This window comes from Garra rufa, chromosome 13 (genome assembly GCF_049309525.1).
Source record: "Garra rufa chromosome 13, GarRuf1.0, whole genome shotgun sequence".
NCBI lineage: Eukaryota > Metazoa > Chordata > Actinopteri > Cypriniformes > Cyprinidae > Garra > Garra rufa.
The window spans coordinates 17,652,018-17,661,240 of record NC_133373.1 but is presented as its reverse complement, the minus strand read 5'-3'; the positions used below and the strand labels follow the sequence as shown (position 1 = coordinate 17,661,240).

Sequence of the window (9,223 nt, the reverse complement as noted above, 5' to 3'; positions counted from 1 at the left end):
GGCCCACTGCTGTCAAAAGAATTTCTCAGAACGGGCCCTGCGCACATTCGTGGCAAAAGCAGGTCCCACCGAGATTTGAACTCGGATCGCTGGATTCAGAGTCCAGAGTGCTAACCATTACACCATGGAACCTTGACGAGAGAGGCCGCTGCTCAGAGGAAAGCAAAGAAGAAGTGGCTTACGGCTCACCAGCAACAAAAATAAAGTTGAGCCTTTTTTGTTTTTATCTGCCGCAAGAAGGCACGTAGGTTCCACCGAGATTTGAACTCGGATCGCTGGATTCAAAGTCCAGAGTGCTAACCGTTACACCATGGAACCACGAGCGCCTCTTTGACAGCTGACCTGGAGGTAGATAGTGTTGCGGCTAGGGGGAACCAGTCAGAGCGAGGGGTTGTATCCCAGTGAGTTTTGGTCACTGGCCACCCTCGACCAAAAGAAAGCTGCATCTGCCGAAACCCGGGATTGAACCAGGGACCTTTAGATCTTCAGTCTAACGCTCTCCAACTGAGCTATTTCTGCCACATCCCCCTAGGGTTTGGTCTGCAGGGGTTTACGTGACACCACCCGTCGCTTTGAGAGAAGAGCAGAGACGAGCTAACAGAGAACAAAAGACGTTGGCCCGTACGGGGATCGAACCCGCGACCTTGGCGTTATTAGCACCACGCTCTAACCAACTGAGCTAACCGGCCTGGCTCCGGCCAGACGTCTGCCCAATTTCCCCCAAAGTTTGCTGACTGCTCGTGGGCCCCTTAGCAGGCAGAAAAGCTTCAGGACCAAGCCTGACCACGGGCTCGTCCGGGATTTGAACCCGGGACCTCTCGCACCCAAAGCGAGAATCATACCCCTAGACCAACGAGCCACGCTCACGCAGCTGGCGCACCGCCGCCTGCCCTCGAGCGACGCTCTTCACGTGGCTTTGAATGCAGGGAGCATCCGGAAGTCTGCGCTTGTGGCAAAAAGCACCTCGATTTCTGAGAAACTTGTTTCTGCCCTGCTCTACTCACCCTGTTACGGTCCTCAGGGGTGCAGACTTACTTGACCGCAACAGTCACTTCTGATACAGGATCACAATCTTGTGAAAGCCAAGTGGATCGTTTGTAATAAAGCAACAACAACAAGAAAGCCCAAAAAACAACATTAAAAACACTGAATGAAACAAGCAAGCATTAGAAGAAATGAGTCTAAAAACAAACAAGTTGGCGGCGATCATAATAACCAAAAGCAAAGAAGACAAATAGCAACAACAAAAGAAAGAAAAAATTAACTGCAATGGAAGAAATGACACACCTCGAGACAAGGTCAAAGGCAAAGGAATGAAAGTGGGCCTTTGAATGGATTCAATAATGGTGGTGGACCTAACAGGGAGAAGATTCTGCCTTCTGCGGCCAGGGGAATTAGCTCAAATGGTAGAGCGCTCGCTTAGCATGCGAGAGGTAGCGGGATCGATGCCCGCATTCTCCAAAGGGCTCCTGCCCTTTTACGCGCACGTCCCCAAGGAGACAGACTGCGCTTTTTGCGGTGCGAAACGTACCCTCGCAGTTGCGTGAGCCTTTGGGGCCCACTGCTGTCAAAAGAATTTCTCAGAACGGGCCCTGCGCACATTCGTGGCAAAAGCAGGTCCCACCGAGATTTGAACTCGGATCGCTGGATTCAGAGTCCAGAGTGCTAACCATTACACCATGGAACCTTGACGAGTGAGGCCGCTGCTCAGAGGAAAGCAAAGAAGAAGTGGCTTACGGCTCACCAGCAACAAAAATAAAGTTGAGCCTTTTTTGTTTTTATCTGCCGCAAGAAGGCACGTAGGTTCCACCGAGATTTGAACTCGGATCGCTGGATTCAAAGTCCAGAGTGCTAACCGTTACACCATGGAACCACGAGCGCCTCTTTGACAGCTGACCTGGAGGTAGATAGTGTTGCGGCTTGGGGGAACCAGTCAGAGCGAGGGGTTGTATCCCAGTGAGTTTTGGTCACTGGCCACCCTCGACCAAAAGAAAGCTGCATCTGCCAAAACCCGGGATTGAACCAGGGACCTTTAGATCTTCAGTCTAACGCTCTCCCAAATGAGCTATTTCGGCCACATCCACCTAGGGTTTGGTCTGCAGGGGTTTACGTGACACCACCCGTCGCTTTGAGAGAAGAGCAGAGACGAGCTAACAGAGAACAAAAGACGTCGGCCCGTACGGGGATCGAACCCGCGACCTTGGCGTTATTAGCACCACACTCAAACCAACTGAGCTAACCGGCCTGGCTCCGGCCAGACGTCTGCCCAATTTCCCCAAAGTTTGCTGACTGCTCGTGGGCCCCTTAGCAGGCAGAAAAGCTTCAGGACCAAGCCTGACCACGGGCTCGTCCGGGATTTGAACCCGGGACCTCTCGCACCCAAAGCGAGAATCATACCCCTAGACCAACGAGCCACGCTCACGCAGCTGGCGCACCGCCGCCTGCCTCGAGCGACGCTCTTCACGTGGCTTTGAATGCAGGGAGCATCCGGAAGTCTGCGCTTGTGGCAAAAAGCACCTCGATTTCTGAGAAACTTGTTTCTGCCCTGCTCTACTCACCCTGTTACGGTCCTCAGGGGTGCAGACTTACTTGACCGCAACAGTCACTTCTGATACAGGATCACAATCTTGTGAAAGCCAAGTGGATCGTTTGTAATAAAGCAACAACAACAAGAAAGCCCAAAAAACAACATTAAAAACACTGAATGAAACAAGCAAGCATTAGAAGAAATGAGTCTAAAAACAAACAAGTTGGCGGCGATCATAATAACCAAAAGCAAAGAAGACAAATAGCAACAACAAAAGAAAGAAAAAAATTAACTGCAATGGAAGAAATGACACACCTCGAGACAAGGTCAAAGGCAAAGGAATGAAAGTGGGCCTTTGAATGGATTCAATAATGGTGGTGGACCTAACAGGGAGAAGATTCTGCCTTCTGCGGCCAGGGGAATTAGCTCAAATGGTAGAGCGCTCGCTGCGCAAAAGAAGGAGCCCAATCTTTGAGCCCCCCCTCGCAAGCGAAAAAGACGCGAAAACGCAAGTGTGCCGACAAGTTTCCCCTGCAACAATATTCGGGCTATATTCCTGTGCGGTATGGATGAGTTTTAGTTACATGTGAAATACGTCACCCTCGGCGGGCTGGATTCGAACCCGCGGTCTGCGCGACTGAGTCGAAGTCCCGTTCTGAATCAAATGATTCGCGAATCGCGAAACTTGATCCGGTTGGACTGATTCGAAACAGTGAATCATCACGTTGACGCTTTACGTCGTATTAAAAACACGCCCCATCCCACCTTGTTTTTATTTTTATTTTATTTTTTACAAATCTCGCCCTAGACATAACATTATATTGATTGATATTTATTAATTTGTGTATGTTATTTTTAAAAGGCATATTACATGTTTATGTTTATGGTTAAATACGCGATCCGATTGGAGCGAATCGTCACGTTGACAGTTTCCGTCGTATTAAAACACGCCCCCATCCTCACCTGCTTTTTCCACAAATCGCGCCCTAGACATATCAATATGTTGACTGATATTTATTATTTTGTGAAAATAATTGTTTGGTAAATATGTATAAACATAAATGTATATGATATATGTTTATGGTTAAATAAAACGAATTAAAATGTTGATATGTTAAGTAGTTGATTTTATGTTTTATGTTAATTATGTTTATAATATTTTTAAAAGGCATATTACTTGTTTATGTTTAAATTAATGAATAAAATGTTTTCTCAAAGATTATTATTATTTTTTTTGTATATGTGGGACATGATTTGATGGATATCATTTATCAGATTTAATTTATCTGATCAAAAGACACTTTAAATGTTCAAATGTAAAATGTTTAATTTACATGAACATAATATACATACACATAATATATACAGAAAAGATATAATTTATTGAGGAGGATACAGTATTGAGGGGTATACAGGACAATATGAAAAAGTGGGCCCATGTAATATATTCAAAATATATACAAAAAAGACATATTTATTTTATTTATTGAGGGGTATACATGACAATATGAAGGAGTGGGCCCATGTAATAAAAACAAAATATATACAGGAACGATATTATTTATTGAGGAACATACCAGACAATATGAAAGAGAGGGCCCATGTAATATAAACAAAATATATACATTAAAAGATATTTATTAAGGAAGATTCCGGAAAATGGGAAAGAGTGGGCCCATGTAAAATACAAAATATATACAGAAAATACATTATTTATTGAGGAGGATACCGAACAATGTGAAAGAGTGGGCCCATGTAATATATACAAAATAGATACAGAAAACATTATTTTTTTGAGGAGAATACAGTATTGAGGATGATACTGAACAGTATAAAAGAGTGGGCACATGTAAACAAAATATATACAGAAAAGATTGTCTTTATTGAGGAGGTTTATGTAGCTGCCGCTGTTCTGCCAACCATTCATCGAAAGATTTGCCATTTGAGGCACTCGGGCAAAATGTGGCATTGCCATACCGACTATGGCCAAACTCTTTCGTTTTGGGCTGCCCACATTTGCTGCATTTGTTAAAAGTAACCCCTCGCACATACTTTCTCTTGTGTACTCCACTTTCCTCCTCCAGGGCCCGTCGACGCCTGTTCCTCTGGGTGTAACGGGACACAGGAGCATCAGACGCAGGAGCAGGTGGAGCTGGGCCTGCACTCAATGTTGAAGGACAAGAAGAGGGGATCACCACTGACACAGTCATGTCCGGGTTAAGGACTAGTGTGCCTAACAATGACCCAGGTGCTGAAATGGGCTGCACTACTTCTGATGCTGTGGGGGCAGGTGCAATGGGGCACTGTGTGGTGGTGGTAGCAGCGGGCCGTCGACCTGGTCGCAGGATCGGAGCCTGTCCTTCCCGATTTGGCTGAAGGATAAATGGATGTTTTGGCCCTGATGTCGATGGTGCTTCATCCAATTTTTCCCTCGGCAGAGGAAGCTGCGTATCGGCCACAGCAATTGGGTCAGGTGAAGTCAGTCCCTGAGCGAGGACACTCATTTCCTGATTCTTCTGCCGCCGCTGAAACCTGACAATAAATTACTTGTATTATAAATATGTTTTAAGAAGTATTCATTTAATTTGAAGCATATAATGTGCCTTGCTTACCACTGAATGAGTGTCTTCTGGTTTAGCTCAAACAGCTGGATCATGGTTTCATCCATCAGCCTTCGACAGTTAAGCACCAGCTCTCGGATGTGGTGGTAATCGGTGAGGATTTTAGACCACCTGGGGGTGCAAACTCCAGCCTTCTTGGTCGGCGACTTGTGTAAAGCGCACAGCTTTGTACAAATTGCCTCAACCAAGCGACTGGTGTTGGGCCACTGTGCTGGACCCCCAGGATGTCCAATCAGACACCGTTTAACACTCTCCACACCCGGTGTGACTCCGGTCCGCTTCGGTGCTTTAAAGCGCCCATGTGTCAGCTGAGGCTGATGTCGAGGCTGATAGTTGACCCGCTGTTTGTCAGAGTCAGGGAGAGCTGTCCACAGCTGGATGACCTCTGTCACCTGCAGGTCAGTGAGGTAAGGAGCCTCACGAAGACCCACCAGGTAACCAGCCAGGTCCTGGACCTTGTCCCACCCAGCGATGCCATCGGGTCCAATGACTGCTCCCTAGTAAATGCAGATTAATATTAATATAAGTGAAATAAAATGGTATTGAAATTAAATAAAGCCCTTTTTTACCTGAAATAAAGTGTTTTACCTGAGCCTCGTTGGAGAGACTACTTCCAGTGTCGGATGGCTGTGACAGCACTGAAGGGGCAGGGGCAAGATGCTGTCCTTCTCCGCCAGATGATGCGGACGGCTCAGCCGGTGATGCCGGGGACTGAGGCAGAGGCAAAGATGAGGGGCTGTTTTTAAGATCACGGCAGGGGTCATCCTCATACAGCACTGGAACTGTGATGTCCTCCGTGATCTCTTCGTCAAACCCCTCATCTTGCAGGTCCTGGTCATCAACTGCCTCCACCAGCCTGTCTTCCTCCTCTGGGTTCTGGAGCACTGGAGTCAGTGTTTTGCCAGTCTGGCTGTAAAGGTACTCCATTCCCAGCAATTCACCTACAAGAATAAAATGGGAAAAAAGAAAGTGTTCTTAACATTTTGTCTAATACATTAAAGGCTAAATAGATAAAATAGTACAATATATGAATGTGATCTCCCTGTTCATCTATGAATTTTTTTGTTTTGCAAAAATAATTCAAATGATCTATAAAAAAACAAAAACATGAATTAATGAATTTCTTGCCTGTATATGCTCCAGGAGGGCGATAGCGCTCATCCCAGGGCTTCCCGAAGACAGCTTGGCTAAGCCGGTCCACAGCCTCCCTCATGGCACAGCCATATGTCCGGATGGAGGATGCTCCTTTTATGGCGTCTTCCATCCGGTCATCATTCCAACGCATCAAGCCCTCAAGGAGATACGCTTGAAAATGCGCATCACTGGCACTGGTTCCTAAAAATTAAATAAACAAAAAAGTTTTGTACTTCACATGAGGTGCTATGAGGTAACTGGTTACATGTAATAGAGTTACATAATTACAATACAATTACACAACACATGCATGTATATATTTAAGAAAAATATATGTATATATATTAAATATATTTATATATAATATAAATTATATGAATAATAAATATATACATGTAATTATTTTCAAAATATATACTGTATGTGTGTGTTTTTATTTATACATAATAAATACATATATTACACATATATTATATAAACAACTTTTGAATGTGAGTAATCGCAATTTAAATTACATTAAAAATTATAGCTACTAGTGACTTGTCAGGCAATACAGCTTTGTTAATGCTTATGACATCAGAAAAGAACTGTAGTATTACTGTAGAGTGTGACATTTATTCATGTGACATTACTTTAAAGTAATGGAAGCAGTTATAGTGCTTATATTTTTGACAAAAAAAATTGTAATCCGTATGTATGTAATACCTGGAATAAAACGGTTTAGGTGGAGGTGGAAAGACTCCAAGGAGGTAGAGCCACGGGCACACCTGTAGCAGCACAGCTCCACACCGCCCTTCTTCAGTGTCCCCTTCTTCATGTACAGCGGAAAGTTCTCTGGGTCTTGGATACACGGAACGTGCTTCCGCTGTTCCTTCCATATCTGCTGGATCCGTTCGTGATTCAGCAGAGGAACTCCCAGAGTGTCCTTCCCGTCCGCACTGTCGAACAGATCAATCAGTGACCCGATCAATCTGGTGGTCTCCTCCACCCCCCTGGTCCTCCTCCGGCAGTGCAGTGCCAACTCTCTCCGGGTAATGCGAGCACTGACCGCCCTTTCTGAGATGTGGCCAGTCCTCTTTGCCGCCAGCTCACCCTCCTTTGCACTGCGAAGTGCAGCCACATCCTCTGGATCCCACTGAAAGATGCACGTGGACAGACGGGCCATGAAGATCCCGTAGAGTGGATGAGCCTCTGTCGTGACACCTGCAGCAAATCGCCGCATGAAATGCCAGATGTCGAGGCGCACTTCAAGCTCGACCCACTCCGAGAACATCATCTTCACCTGACACTGGCCATGCTGACTGCAGCAATCTCTGTCCACGTACATCACTTTTGGGGCTGCCTCTCCTGCGTCCCGGTAGCGCTTCATCAGGCCAGCTGCCATGTGGTCCAGTCCATGTCCCTCGGCGGCTGTAAGCACAGATACGAGGACTTGGCCGTGTTCATTCCCCACATTTGTACACCAGGCAGCTGTACCTGAAGCAGCACCTGCAAGTTTCTTTGTGACCTATTGGGAAAAATAAAAGGGTGACAAAACTGTATTCATTGTGTATGCACATATATCCATATCTGGCAAATTTCTGGATATAAACAGGACTGTGATACCTTTTTAGTGGAGTCCATCTTGAGAACAGAGCCGCGGACAGATGTTATTTTGGCTTTGACCTCATGCAGTCGCCACAGAACATCCCTGGCGTACACGGCTAAGAGCCACTTAGGCTTAGGCAGGGCAGGTAAAAGGGGAGGCTCAGCAAATACAGGAGGCTGCACAAGGGAGGACCTTGTGAACGGTTCGCAGGCAGTCAGGTACTGCAGAACACGCTGTGTCCATGCCTCACTGTGCTGTTCCGTCAGCTTCTTGTACAGCTGAGTCACACTGTTGCCCAGTGTCCTCTCCCTCATCATCCTCAGCACCCGGTTGTCACATGAGTATCTAAGGAAACAACAATATAATCATGAAAATGCTTTGGTTGTAGAAAAAAAACACAGATAAAAGTGCCTAATAATGAATGATTGTCATGAATTACCTGTATGTCAGCAAAGCTGGAAACTGACTGCGGTGGCCCATATCCAGCTGCCCTAAGATGTCCTCGGACCAGGCAGGATACTTCTTTTTGCAGCCTTTGCACTCCAGATACTCAGTGGCAAGGTCATACCACCCGTCGATGTCCAAAACCTTGCGCACGGTGCGGTAAAGTCCTGCTGCTGTTAGCCTGTGCTTACCACAGTCTGGGCGAACACAGACAAGAGGAAATAACCACATCTTCAGCGGCATCCACAAGAAAAGGGGCCGACAGAAGAAGAGGTCTGGTGAGGCGGGTGGCTGACTGTTAATTAAAGGGGGCTGAGGAGGATACCACCAAAGCTTCAGCTGGGACACTAGTTCTGGCTTGCCGGTTCGTGGGTTGGCCTTAAATAGTGTGTTCCGGATCCACTCATGCTGGAAAGGTGGAAGATGATCTTTCCAGTGGCCTGGGAGCTCAGCTGGTGGCTGATGATGTGGAGGATCTGGTGTTTTTGCTGTTTCCGCCAATGGAGACGGACCGGCACAGGCCTCTGAGTAAACAGTAACAAAAACAAAATAAGGATGGTATAAGGTTGGATTTGATAGAACTACGCCATAAATGCAGCCCACAAACAGCCTGCGAAGCAGTAATTTTGGAGGAGTGTTAATAATCGTTTTGAATATATTAAGGCATAACAGTGAAGAAAATGGTACTAGTGTTAAGAAGCAAAGAACACAGCGTACACTTTATTGATGTAAGAAAAATGGAATTAGTACAGTTCTTTGAGGATGAGAATCTGTTGTGATTAAGTAAGGAAAATGAGGTGTGATGAATTCAGTAATGATGCGCACAGACATGAAGCATGCACACATATACAATAAGGAAAAACTGTTCTTCTCATCATAAGAACAATGACTCTCCACCATCCTGTCTGC

At 45.9% G+C, this 9,223-nt stretch overlaps 11 non-coding genes across 11 annotated transcripts; 1 reads left to right on the top strand and 10 right to left on the bottom strand.

The window, feature by feature from the left end:
- Positions 1-60: 60 nt before the first annotated feature.
- trnaq-cug (transfer RNA glutamine (anticodon CUG)) lies at positions 61-132 on the bottom strand. Its single transcript has one exon. It is a non-coding gene; the product is annotated as a tRNA-Gln (tRNA).
- Positions 133-246: 114 nt separating this feature from the next.
- On the bottom strand, positions 247-318 carry trnaq-uug (transfer RNA glutamine (anticodon UUG)). Its single transcript has one exon. It is a non-coding gene; the product is annotated as a tRNA-Gln (tRNA).
- A 129-nt stretch (positions 319-447) lies between these two features.
- Positions 448-519, bottom strand: trnaf-gaa (transfer RNA phenylalanine (anticodon GAA)). The gene has a single exon. It is a non-coding gene; the product is annotated as a tRNA-Phe (tRNA).
- A 96-nt stretch (positions 520-615) lies between these two features.
- On the bottom strand, positions 616-689 carry trnai-aau (transfer RNA isoleucine (anticodon AAU)). Its single transcript has one exon. It is a non-coding gene; the product is annotated as a tRNA-Ile (tRNA).
- Positions 690-787: 98 nt separating this feature from the next.
- trnap-ugg (transfer RNA proline (anticodon UGG)) lies at positions 788-859 on the bottom strand. Its single transcript has one exon. It is a non-coding gene; the product is annotated as a tRNA-Pro (tRNA).
- A 529-nt stretch (positions 860-1,388) lies between these two features.
- Positions 1,389-1,461, top strand: trnaa-agc (transfer RNA alanine (anticodon AGC)). Its single transcript has one exon. It is a non-coding gene; the product is annotated as a tRNA-Ala (tRNA).
- A 154-nt stretch (positions 1,462-1,615) lies between these two features.
- trnaq-cug (transfer RNA glutamine (anticodon CUG)) lies at positions 1,616-1,687 on the bottom strand. The gene has a single exon. It is a non-coding gene; the product is annotated as a tRNA-Gln (tRNA).
- Positions 1,688-1,801: 114 nt separating this feature from the next.
- trnaq-uug (transfer RNA glutamine (anticodon UUG)) lies at positions 1,802-1,873 on the bottom strand. Its single transcript has one exon. It is a non-coding gene; the product is annotated as a tRNA-Gln (tRNA).
- Positions 1,874-2,002: 129 nt separating this feature from the next.
- On the bottom strand, positions 2,003-2,075 carry trnaf-gaa (transfer RNA phenylalanine (anticodon GAA)). Its single transcript has one exon. It is a non-coding gene; the product is annotated as a tRNA-Phe (tRNA).
- Positions 2,076-2,171: 96 nt separating this feature from the next.
- On the bottom strand, positions 2,172-2,245 carry trnai-aau (transfer RNA isoleucine (anticodon AAU)). The gene has a single exon. It is a non-coding gene; the product is annotated as a tRNA-Ile (tRNA).
- A 97-nt stretch (positions 2,246-2,342) lies between these two features.
- trnap-ugg (transfer RNA proline (anticodon UGG)) lies at positions 2,343-2,414 on the bottom strand. Its single transcript has one exon. It is a non-coding gene; the product is annotated as a tRNA-Pro (tRNA).
- Positions 2,415-9,223: the final 6,809 nt, after the last annotated feature.